The sequence below is a fragment of the Cynocephalus volans genome, chromosome 12, assembly GCF_027409185.1.
Source record: "Cynocephalus volans isolate mCynVol1 chromosome 12, mCynVol1.pri, whole genome shotgun sequence".
Lineage (NCBI taxonomy): Eukaryota > Metazoa > Chordata > Mammalia > Dermoptera > Cynocephalidae > Cynocephalus > Cynocephalus volans.
In genome coordinates this window covers 82,139,751-82,151,302 of record NC_084471.1, presented here as the reverse complement: position 1 = coordinate 82,151,302, position 11,552 = coordinate 82,139,751, and the positions used below count along the sequence as shown (strand labels likewise).

At 40.3% G+C, this 11,552-nt stretch overlaps 1 pseudogene; it reads left to right on the top strand.

The window, feature by feature from the left end:
* The first annotated feature begins 3,560 nt into the window (after positions 1–3,560).
* On the top strand, positions 3,561–4,870 carry LOC134361145 (nucleophosmin-like; annotated as a pseudogene).
* Positions 4,871–11,552: the final 6,682 nt, after the last annotated feature.

Below are 11,552 nucleotides of genomic sequence, written 5' to 3'. Positions count from 1 at the left end.
TATGAAGTAAAAAATATAAAAGTAGAAATCTCCATACGTACATAATGTGTACCATAGGGGCTAGGACTGTGTATGTTTTATTCACCTCTGCATTCTCAACACACAGCACCAAGACTGACACATAATGAGCACCAGTTATTTAATGAAAGAATGTATCGATTAATATCTTGAGTTTGATGTTCAATCAACTTTGGGTACCTCTAACATGTTAATTTCTAAACTAAGGACCAGATCTTAGTTAGAATGAATGATGCTGCCAAAATAGCATGAGAAGTCTGTGAACAAGCCAGCTTGCCTCCTGCAGGCAAAAGTTCACTCTTCTCTCTCTCTGCTTCTTTACTCCTTTCCTCTGCCCGCCCTCAAACCCAGTGCATTCTTTATTTTTCTGGCAGCTGGCCAGCATAGGGATTCAAACTCTTTATCTTGGTGTTAGCAGAACCATGCTCTAACCAACTGAGCTAACCAGCCAGCCCCAAGTGCATGCTTTAAACTACAACACTTTTGACTTGTAATTCAGAAACTACAAAGGAGGAGAAGTTTGAAAGAGAAAGCTGCTGTATCCATTTCCTAAACTATTCATTGTTTTAACTTTGTATATTGAAAAAGACTTCTGTGTGCAGTAGGCAAACCATTTTACTGCTTGGTCTTGCGACCTACTTAAATTTTCCTAAAACAGTTTTGGTTATTAGTGAATGAGCCCTTACAAAATTGTTGACTTTGTAGATGGAATGTCATGGGAAGCTACATGGCTCATGAAAAAAGCATTAGAGGAATTCTGGGTTAAGATGATGGATACAATATACCCATCTAATCTTGTTCCCTACCTAAAACTGTTACTGAACCCAAGTCTGGCTGCCTGCCCCAAACAAAAGAAATGACCCAAAAGTCAAATGTTGGTGAAAATAGAAGTCAGGTGACCAGAGGAGAGATGTTAGGCTAACCCATCTCTCTGGTAAACCTGAAGGTGGCCAGGCTAAAGCCAGCTCAAAGACTGAGGTTTACCGAGGGTTATTTAAAGAAGAAATTGAAGGAATGGAACGTGGAAAGTGAAAAGCAGAAGAGAGAGGCATGTGAACTGTGGGGGCTTCATGCAAGGAGTCAGGTACAAGGTCTCACCAAGGCTCCATCTGGTTTCTGTTTCCATCCTTTTAAAACTTTTTATTTATTTTATTTTTGTTTTGTTTTTTTGGCTCTGGCTGGTACAGGAATCTGAACCCTTGATCTTGTTGTTATAACACTGCACTCTCCCCGACTGAGCTAAGTGGCCAGTCTTCTGTTCTCATCCTTGATGTTATTTTAGGGTCCTGCAGGATTCTGATTTGCTTCAGGGTGGAATCAGCGTAACTTTATTGATGTCTTCTTTGGTTTCTCAGGGTCAGGATAGTTTGCGTCTCATGGCAAGTTTGCAGCTTCAGGCTAACTGGAAAACAACTTTACATTTATGTAAATAATGCCATCTTGGCCCATAACCAAGTTTCAAAATATCAGATAACCACAGGAAAAGAGGGAACTCAGAGAAATGCATGCTAAGAAAAAAAAAAAAAAAAAAACACTGTATCCTGGGAAAAAAATCAAATTTCAAAATGCAGTGGCTACTGAATGCATATCACTTTCACACCATTGTAAAGCTGAAAAATTGTGAGTTAAATCATCATAAATCAGGGACTGTCTGTACTAAAACTGCAATAGTGGGATTAAAAGAAAAAAGACATGAAAGCACAAAGATGGGGACGACAACAACAATAATAAATCCTTGAAAGCTGGAAAGCAGACAGATGATTGCAAACTAACTTAGAAGATCTGAGAAAGCTGAATTCTATGGCAACAGTGGAGAAAATTGAAAACAGATATGATTATTCTCGTATTGTAAAATCACCAACAGACCCAGATCCTCTCCCCAGCTCCATGTTGCTGGATGACGGTCTTCCCCTGACTCCAGCAGAAAGTAGAGTATGTGGAGGAGATAAAAATGAAAGTCTCTGAGGGGCCAGCCCATGGCTCACCTGGGAGAGTGTGGTGCTGATAAGACCAAGGCCACAGGTTCAGATCCTCTATAGGGATGGCCGGTTAGCTCACTGGGTGAGTGTGGTGCTGATAAGACCAAGGCCACAGGTTCAGATCCTCTATAGGGATGGCCGGTTAGCTCACTGGGAGAGTGTGGTGCTGATAAGACCAAGGCCACAGGTTCAGATCCTATATAGGGATGGCCGGTTAGCTCACTGGGTGAGTGTGGTGCTGACAACACCAAGTCAAGGGTTAAGATCCCTTTACTGGTCATCTTTAAAAAAAAAAAATGAAAGTCTCTGGACTGGGAAAGGAAGGCACACTGAAGGCTTTGATACCATACAAAATGGAGGTTTGCATAATCACTTGCATGCTGAGTGCTAAGGCTGCACCTCCTGCCCCACAGCCCTCATCAATTAGTTAGTCTTCAAACCAGGGCAGCCAGATCTTTATCTTCTGGGCAGGAGATAGGCACACCTTTCTCTGAGGAATCTGAACAGCCGAAGGGGAAAGTAGTGTAACTGACATTTGAGGTTACCCAAAAAGTAAATGGCCCTCCAGTAAACTCAAAAATACAAGAGCTCTCCATGTACTCAGTCCTTCACTCTTAATTAAGAGCAAGAAACCAAAGATTATCAGACCTCTGTCACACAAGATAAAGATCAAATAAGCAGGGCTGGCCCATGGCTCACTAGGGAGAGTGTGGTGCTGATAACACCAAGGCCACGAGTTCAGATCCCATATAGGGATGGCCGGTTTGCTCACTGGGAGAGCGTGATGCTGACAACACCAAGTCAAGGGTTAAGGTCCCCTTACTGGTCATCTAAAAAAAAAAAAAAATCAAATAAGCAGAAAAAGCACCTGGGAAAAGCAGAATATGTAGGTGAAAGAAAACTTTAAATTATTCGTGATCAGTCGAAGCTTCATATTAGAAAGCACCAAATAATTTTTTATGATTAAAACAAAGAATAAGCAAACAACAACAAAAACCAAACTTAGTTTATTAGAAATGTGCCAGGCAAGGGAGACAATGACTAAATGAAATCAGTCAGATGGACTCTAAGTAGCTTTAGCACTTGAGTTTAATAAAGTTTTGTTGGAGAGGAGTTAGCCAAAGGATGGTTTTAAGGCGAGTGTTAGCAAGAGTGGGGGAGGGGCAGGAAGGCAGGGTGGGGTTAGGGCAGGAAAGAGTTGGTCAGAATTTGCAGAGTTGAGTTTCTGGCTGCATCAGTAGGCTAGACAAAGCTTTGTGAAAAAGTCTGTGTTTTTATCTTTCCTGAACACCTGGGTTCAAGCTGAGCTGTTGCTGAAATCGTGTTTTGAAAATTGTGGTTTCTGTGCTGTTTTTCAAGTTGAGGTTTCTGTAGTTTCCATTTCTCCATGCTTAGAGAGATGAAAAAAGATATTACATCCTTAAGACAGGAACAGAATATTATTATTTTAAAAGAGGAGCCCTGGTGCAATTCCTTCCTGCACGGCTGTTCTGCAGAGCAGTAGCTTTTTCTCTCTGTCCACTTTCTTGGACACTGTGCCACTTAAGTGTGTGGCACTACCCCATGGAAGATTCGATGGACATGGACATGAGCCCCCTGAGAACCCAGAACTATATTTTCAGTTATGAACTGTAGAGCTAGGGCTGGGTCTGGTGCTCACAGACCCCTCAGCCTGTTCACAAACCCTTCACACGCAGGTCTATGAGCTAGGTAACTGGCAAAAAGGTCCTTGGAGCCTTGGATGAAGAAGGAATAATCTTTAGTCAGCACACACATGTCTGAGAGCTAAACAGTCCAAAGGAGAAACTCAGAAACTCAACTGCTACTGGCAAAGTCCAAAGAGGAAACTGAGCAGCTGTCAGCAGAGTAAACATGCTCTATTTTTAGATGCAAGCTCTGCCACCAGCTCTGCTTCACAAACTCAAGAACACACAATAGCAACAAACTAAAAAGATACATGGGTGCACATGCACACTAACTCCACCCACACACAACTTGTTTACAAAAAATGTGTGCTCAACCCCCAACCAGACCTGAGCCAAGGGATTCTGACTAAATTATCCTATTTTCCCCACATGAAATAAAGATGGACAAAGACTATCACTTTAAGGTGGATAATGATGAAAATGAGCACCAGTTGTCTTTAAGAACAGTTAGTTTAGGGGCTGGTGCAAATGATCAATTGCACAGTGTTGAAACAGAGGCAATGAATTATGGGGGCAGTCCAATGAAAGTAACACTGGCAACTTTGAAAATGTCTGTACAGCCTATGGTTTCCCTTGGGTGCTTTGAGATAACACCACCTGTGGTCTTACAGTGGAAGTGGGACTCAGCGTCTGTGCATATTAGTGAATAGCACTTAGTAGCTATGGAGGAAGATGCAGAATCAGAAGAGAAAGAGGAGGAGGACGTGAAACTCTTAAGTATGTCCAGAAAGTGATCTGCCCCTGGAAGTGGTAGCAAGCTTCCACAGAAAAAGGTCAAACTTGCTGCAAATGAGGATGATGAGGACAGTGATAATGATGATGATGATGATTTTGATGAGGAAACTGAATAAAAAGCTCCAGTGAAGAAATCTGTATGAGATACTCCAGCCAAAAATGCACAAAAATCAAACCAGAATGGAAGACTCAAAACCATCAACACCAAGATCAAAAGGTCAAGAATCCTTCAAAAAACAGGAAAAAATTCTTAAAACACCAAAGAGACCTAGTTCTGTAGAAGACATTAAAGCAAAAATGCAAGCAAGTATAGAAAAAGGTGGTTCTCTTCCCAAAGTGGACACCAAGTTCATCAATTATGTGAAGAATTGTTTCTGGATGACTGACCATGAGGCTTCTCAAGATCTCTGGCAGTGGAGGAAGTCTCTTTAAGAAAAGTGTTTAAACAGTCTGTTAAAATTTTCTGCCTTATTATTTCCATATCAGTTGATGTTTGACTGTCCTTTTTATAATGCAGAGTGAGTACTTTTCCTACTGTGTTTGTCCAGGTTCCATTGCCCAAATACCTGTTTAGTTTTTAAGATGGAACTCCACCCTTTGCTTGGTTTTAAGTATGCATGAAATGTTATAGGACATAGTGGTAGTGGTGGTCAGACATGGAGATGGTGGGGAGACAAAAATATACGTGTGAAAAAAACTCAGTATTTTAATAAAGTGGCGCTGTTTCTCTTTTTAAAAAAAGGAACATTCAGAGAACAATAAAAAGCTTTTAGAAATTAAAGACATGATAAACAGAAAATTTGATGAAGAATTGAAAGATAAAATTGAGGAAATCACATACAAAGTACAGTAAAAAGACAAGGAGAGGGCTGGCCCATGGCTCACTTGGGAGAGTATGATACTGATAACACCAAGGCCAAGGGTTTGGATCCCTATACAGGGATGGCCAGTTAGCTCACTTGGGAGAGCGTGGTGCTGACAACACCAAGTCAAGGGTGAAGATCCCCTTACCGGTCATTTAAAAAAAAAAAGGCAAGGAGATACAAAATAGGAGGAAAAATGATAAGAAAATCTATGAAGTCTGAAGTTCAGCAGCTGAATAATGGGATTGCCAGGAAGAAATAAACAGGAGAGGAAATCAACAATGAAATAATTCAAGAAAAATTTACAGAACTGAAGGACACAAATTTCCAAATTGAAAGAGCCTGTCATAACAGTAAAATCAGGACTGGCTCGTTAGCTCAGTTGGGTAGAGTGTGATGTTATAACACTAAGGTCAAGGGTTTGGATCCCTGTACCGAACAGGGCCAAAAAAAAAAAAAAAAGTTAAAATTGTCCTACTCCAGAGCATGTGATTGTGAAATAAAAACAAACAAACAAAAACAGCATATGATTGTGAAATTAAAACATCTAGGACAAAGAGGAGAGTTTTAGACTTTCAGAAAGTGTGAGGGTGGAGATGGGGTGAGAGACACAAAAAGGAGGAACAGGAATCAGAATTGCTTTGGATTTCTCAACAGTAACACAGGAAACTAGAACACAGTACAGCAATTCTTTCAAAATTTTGAAGGGAGCTGCCTGGTTAGCTCAGTTGGTTATGGTGTAGCCCTGATAACACCAAGGTCCAGGGTTTGATCCATTTACTGGCTAGCTGCCAAAAAAAAAAGAAAAGAAAAGAAAAATTCTGAAGGAAAATTTATTCCAATGAAGAACTCTGTTGCCAAATTATCAAACAAGTGTGGATGTATGTAAAGACTTGCAAAGAGCAAAAAACAAAAACAAAAAAAACAAAAAACTTTTCATATATCCTTCCTAAAGAAACCACTACTAGAGGATATGTACCATCAAAATGAGAAAACAAACTATGAAAGAGGAAGGTAAGAACATAGGAAACAGGAGGGAGGAAAAGGGAATGCCCATGATGATGGTGAAGGAAAATCACAGGATGAGAACCAGGTACCAAGTGTAGAAGACAATTAGTCCAGATCAAGAGAGATGTAACTCAAGAGAAGACATGTTGGAGATGTTATCCCTCCTTTTTTTTTGGTGGCTGGCAGTTATGAAGATCAGAACCCTTGACCTTGGTGTTATAGCACCATGCTCTGATCAACTGAGCTAACCAGCCAGCCCTCTACTGCCATTTTTAAGCTGAGATTAGAATCTTGTCTGGACTTGGCTTGTGTGTATTGCTTGCCCATTCTCTCTAGCTGCCTGGATCACCTGAGAATACTCATTTTATCTCACAGAATGGTTCTGCTTTGATCCACTCCTGAGACCTAGACGTAGGCCACAGTTACCTAGAAATAGAAAATACATGGGACTAAGGGCCGGCCCGTGGCTCACTCAGGAGAGTGAGGTGCTGATAACACCAAGGCCACAGGTTTGGATCCTATATAGGGATGGCCGGTTAGCTCACTGGCTGAGCGTGGTGCTGACAACACCAAGCCAAGGGTTGAGATCCCCTTACTGGTCATCTTTAAAAAAAAAAAAGAAAGAAAATACATGGGACTGGCCAGTTAGCTCAGTTGGTTAGAACACAGTGTTACAACATCAAGATCGAGTTTGGATCTCTGTACTGGCCAGCCACCAAAAAGTAAAAATAAATACAGGACATTCCATGTTCCTTGACCATATTCCTGGGCCTATACCACAACTTGTATTTTTCAGGACTCATGACCTTGTCCTCAGACTTCTCCAGATGAGGTTCTTATAAGCTCTCAGAAGACACTCAGTTCTGTCTCAGGAGTTTCCACCACACAGTTGTAATATTGCATTATTCTTTTCCAGATAGTTTTGTTCTTGCTACTCAGTGTTTCTCAACCAAAAAGTGCACTAATCTCTTTATAGTGTATGACAAATGATAAAAAAAAAATTGAATTGCAGAAAATTTGTGGTCTTGTTATTGTCAGAATAATTAAATGACCAAACGAGTCTTCCACAGTTAGATTACAGGGAATTCTGGGGACCAAGGAAGCAATTGCCAGTTACTTTATATCAGAATTCTCGTTAAAAGATTTTTTTCTCTTATACTGTTTAGAGATACATAAGCAAGTTGAAAATATAAGAAAGGCAAAGGAATGATTAACATGAAAATTAGGAGAGAAGGACCAGGACAGTTTCCTTCGGAAGGAAGGGAAGGAGTTGAGGCAAATTACTTTGGTAAACTCAGGACTTTCCTCCTTAATTTGTAATTGTTGTCTGTCTGCTTCCTACAAGACCAGCAAAAAGCATCATTGATCAAGCAAAGCTTAGTTTATTAGGCTTACTACAGTAAGGGATGACACCACTTCGACAGTCTAGTACTATCTCTAAGGTGGAAGTCAGGAGATAATATTTATAGGGTTTTAGGGCCAAGGTAGGGTGATATTATGGTGGGTCTTGCAAAGCAAGGAATTGAATGGGATCAGAGCAAGTGTAATCCATAATAGCTTTGGATTGTTTAGGAAAGCCAGATGAGTGAGGGTCTTTAGATGAGTATTGATGAGTAAACTTGAAAATAAGCTATTTTAGTTGGTTCATACTTTTATTTTCTATGAGCAAGTATTTCTTGCAGAGAGTTGCTAAGTTATTTTTGATTGATCCTACTATTGTTTAGCACAAAAAAAGGAAAGGGCACATCATTCCAGAATTAGTTAACACAAAGACAAGAATGTGTTAGTTCTAATTATCATAACTTTTTCTTTTTTTGGCAGCTAGCCAGTATGGGGTTCTGAACCTGTGACCTTGGTGCTATAAGACTGTACTCTAACCAACTGGGCTAACCAGCCAGCCCTCAGTTAGCATAACTAGTATCTGTTAAGATCCAAAGAAGATAGAGATTAAAGAATGTTGGTGGGCTGGCCAATTAGCTTGCTTGGTTAGAGTGTAAAAAAAAAAAAAAAGAATGTTGGGCCAGCCCGTGGCTCACTCAGGAGAGTGTGGTGTTGATAACACCAAGGCCATGGGTTCGGATCCCATATAGGGATGGCTGGTTCACTCACTGGCTGAGCGTGGTGCTGACAGCACCAGGCCAAGGGTTAAGATCCCCTTACTGGTCATCTTTCAAAAAAAAAAAAAAGTTGATATTTTTTGATTGACTTTATAATTCCCACTGGCACTATGAAAAGAGACTGTATCCAATCTCAAGTCTGACTCAAAATCAGAAACACTTAGGAATATTTTTCTAGATGTGTTCCTGCACACATCACCATATTTTCTACAATAGTGTCAATTCTAATTCAAGAAAGCCCCCTCCTTGATATTGTTAAATAAAATTATAGGAGACCATTGTTTTGTACTAAGCTCCTACACTAGGCCCCAATAGACCAGACTAAAAACCAAAATGGAGTCACTCCTGCTAAATTCCAGTCACCGTACTAAAACTAAGTTGTGGTCTGACCTTCCAAGAACTCACGAGAGAATGATAACAGCCAAGAGGCCAGTTTAAATCTTCAGTTGGCATGATAATAAAGTTCCCTCTGCTTTATTATTTATTTATTTCTTTTAAAAAAAAGATGACCAGTAAGGGGATCTTAACCCTTGACTTGGTGCTGTCAGCACCATGCTCACCCACTGAGCCACGGGCCGGCCCCAAGTTCCCTCTGCTTTAATCTCAACACAGAATAGATAGCCTGAAGTAACCTGAGGTTAACTAATCAGTTATTTTTCTGATGTTCTCCCTGCCCTACCTTACAAGGAAAGTAACTTTGAAATGACCAATCAGATTTTGTGCTTTGTTTCTGCTTTCTTCAGCCTTTTCTGTCTATAAAACCAACCTTCTCTGCTTGGCTTATTGAAACATTTACTCTATTTTATGGAATGAAATCTTGCCCAATTCTAGAACTGATATAAAGCCAATTGAGATATTTAACTAAAATTGTTGTAATTTTGTCCTTTGACAATCTTATTAGCCAATATACTGTCAACCTGAGGAAAGAAACTGAGGCACTGAGAAAATATCAGTTTATTTGAGCCAATATGAGGACTGCAGCCTGGGAAACACCAGCCAAGTTGCCTTGGGAATGTGCTCCAAAGTACAAACAAAGCTTCAGCATTTTTATAGTCATAAAAGGAACAGAAAAGGGAGAGAAGAGACAACCACTTAATTAGTACATAAGGCTTTACATCGGTCGTCTAGCATGACATGAGTTAGTGATTGATTATTGGTTACATCTTGCTCTTTAAACAGCTGTTAAATTTGTGAGTAAGGGTCACATTGTCTATTTCAACATTCATTAGGTTAATTTATAGCTCTATGAGGCAACATCTTGTCTGTACCCTAGGCTTAAAATAAACTGTTTAGCAATGTTGGGGGACATGACTACTGCCACCTACTGGACCTCCCAAGGCCTTAGGAATTTAGCTGCCCTTAGTTATTGATGCCAGATCAATTTTCAATTTATCAATAGAATGATAAACAGTTTGTCCATGGTCTTAAAGTGAGATCACAAAAATACAGGTGAGAAAAGAGAAAGCTTTATTGACTCCCAGCTGGAGGTTCAGTTGGAAGTTGAGATGGCTTGCCTTCCTCCCTCTTTCTGGTAGTTGACAGAAATTTTATGAGTTATAAGGTTCATAGTTTGGTCAGCAGATAAAGGAAGAAGAAAACAGAAATGTGATGCACAAAGTGAAGCAAATGTTCTATTTCCAGTTATCTGAGGTACATGGCTTAAGTGTTAGCCAGGTTCAAGTTTAGCAAAAACCTACAATTTAAGCTAGTCCTGGAGAATACATTCCTTGGTTTTCATTTTAACCGGAAAAGGAAATGCTTTAACCTAGGGCCTGCAACTTTTTTTTTAAACAGTTAATTTACTTTCTCTGTGCATTTGCAAAATACTTAGGACCAAAATAGAAAAGAAAAAAATCTCCTGTGAAAAAAATTACTTTAAGACAATGGGTGGGGGTGTCAAAGTAAAAAACTTCAGTCCATAAGGTAATTTAAGTGAGGCTTTTATTTAGGTTTGCAAACCAGGGAGACCACTTCTTAGCCTGAGAAGTAAGTTTACACCCCCAGCAGAAAAGGCCAGGTTTTATATTATAGGTTCAGGAAGGTCTAAGCAGTAAACAAATTCCAAACATTGTGTGAAGACAGAATAGATAACTGACTATGAAATATTAAATAAATGGTTTCTCAGGCCTTTTGCAATATTTATAGCTACTCTAATCTAGGCTATTTGATTTGTAAGTTATTCCCAGAGGTTTAATAGGTTGGCACATCCTGTCTTCCCAGGATTTCTCTAAATAATGTTATCTGTGCTTATCTACACAATAGTGTGTTTGTCAAGCAGTGCATTCTAATGAAGGGTCTACTTCTTAGGCTAGGAGAAAACAAGTCAGTTAAGTTAAAAAAATGGAGTCATTGCGGTTTTTCTCTTTTATTATCCTTTCCTGGCCTCTTTTCTTCCTCATCAGGGGGAGGACCAGAGAGGAATTAGTGCCTTAGTTATAAGGAGCTACAGCAACTCTGATTAGCCCAAGGAATTGAAAACTATTTGGAGGCAATAACAAGAGGAAGGAGAATCAGAATTTGCTGTGAGAGAAGACCTTGAAGTGGGCCATGAGGGGTCACTGGAGGGCTGGGAGTGGGTCTGGGTGGAAGGAAGGGCCCCTGCTGGTAGACATGGGCTGGGGGTTATGGGAGACCAGTGTATCCATGAGGTGGCATCAGTGGAGAAGTCCACACATAGTAGAAGCTTAGAACCTGGGTGACCCATGGGAGATGCAAATGGAGGCCCTGGCGTGAAGGGGAGGTATGACCACTGGAGGAGTCCAGGACAAGGCGTTCCAGGTGGTGGTTGGGGTGGTGGCTGCCCACCAGATGCAACTTTTCGTTATGTAAGGTCATAAGACTAGAGCTGGCTGGTTAACTCAGTTGGTTACAGTGCAGCCTTATAACACCAAGGTCACAGGTTCAGATACTCTACTGGCCAGCAGCCAAAAAAATAAAGAAATAACATAAAGATCATAAGAGAGTTTAATGTAAGTTAAAGAACAATAAGAATCCTAGAAAAGAATACATTTTGCAATTTGTTTTGGGAGTCCGTATATTCTTGGCATTTGGTAGTCTACCACAGACAATGAGGCTTCTGAATGCCCATTAGAACATGCAAACCCAAGTCCTGCCTTGTTTGTTGTG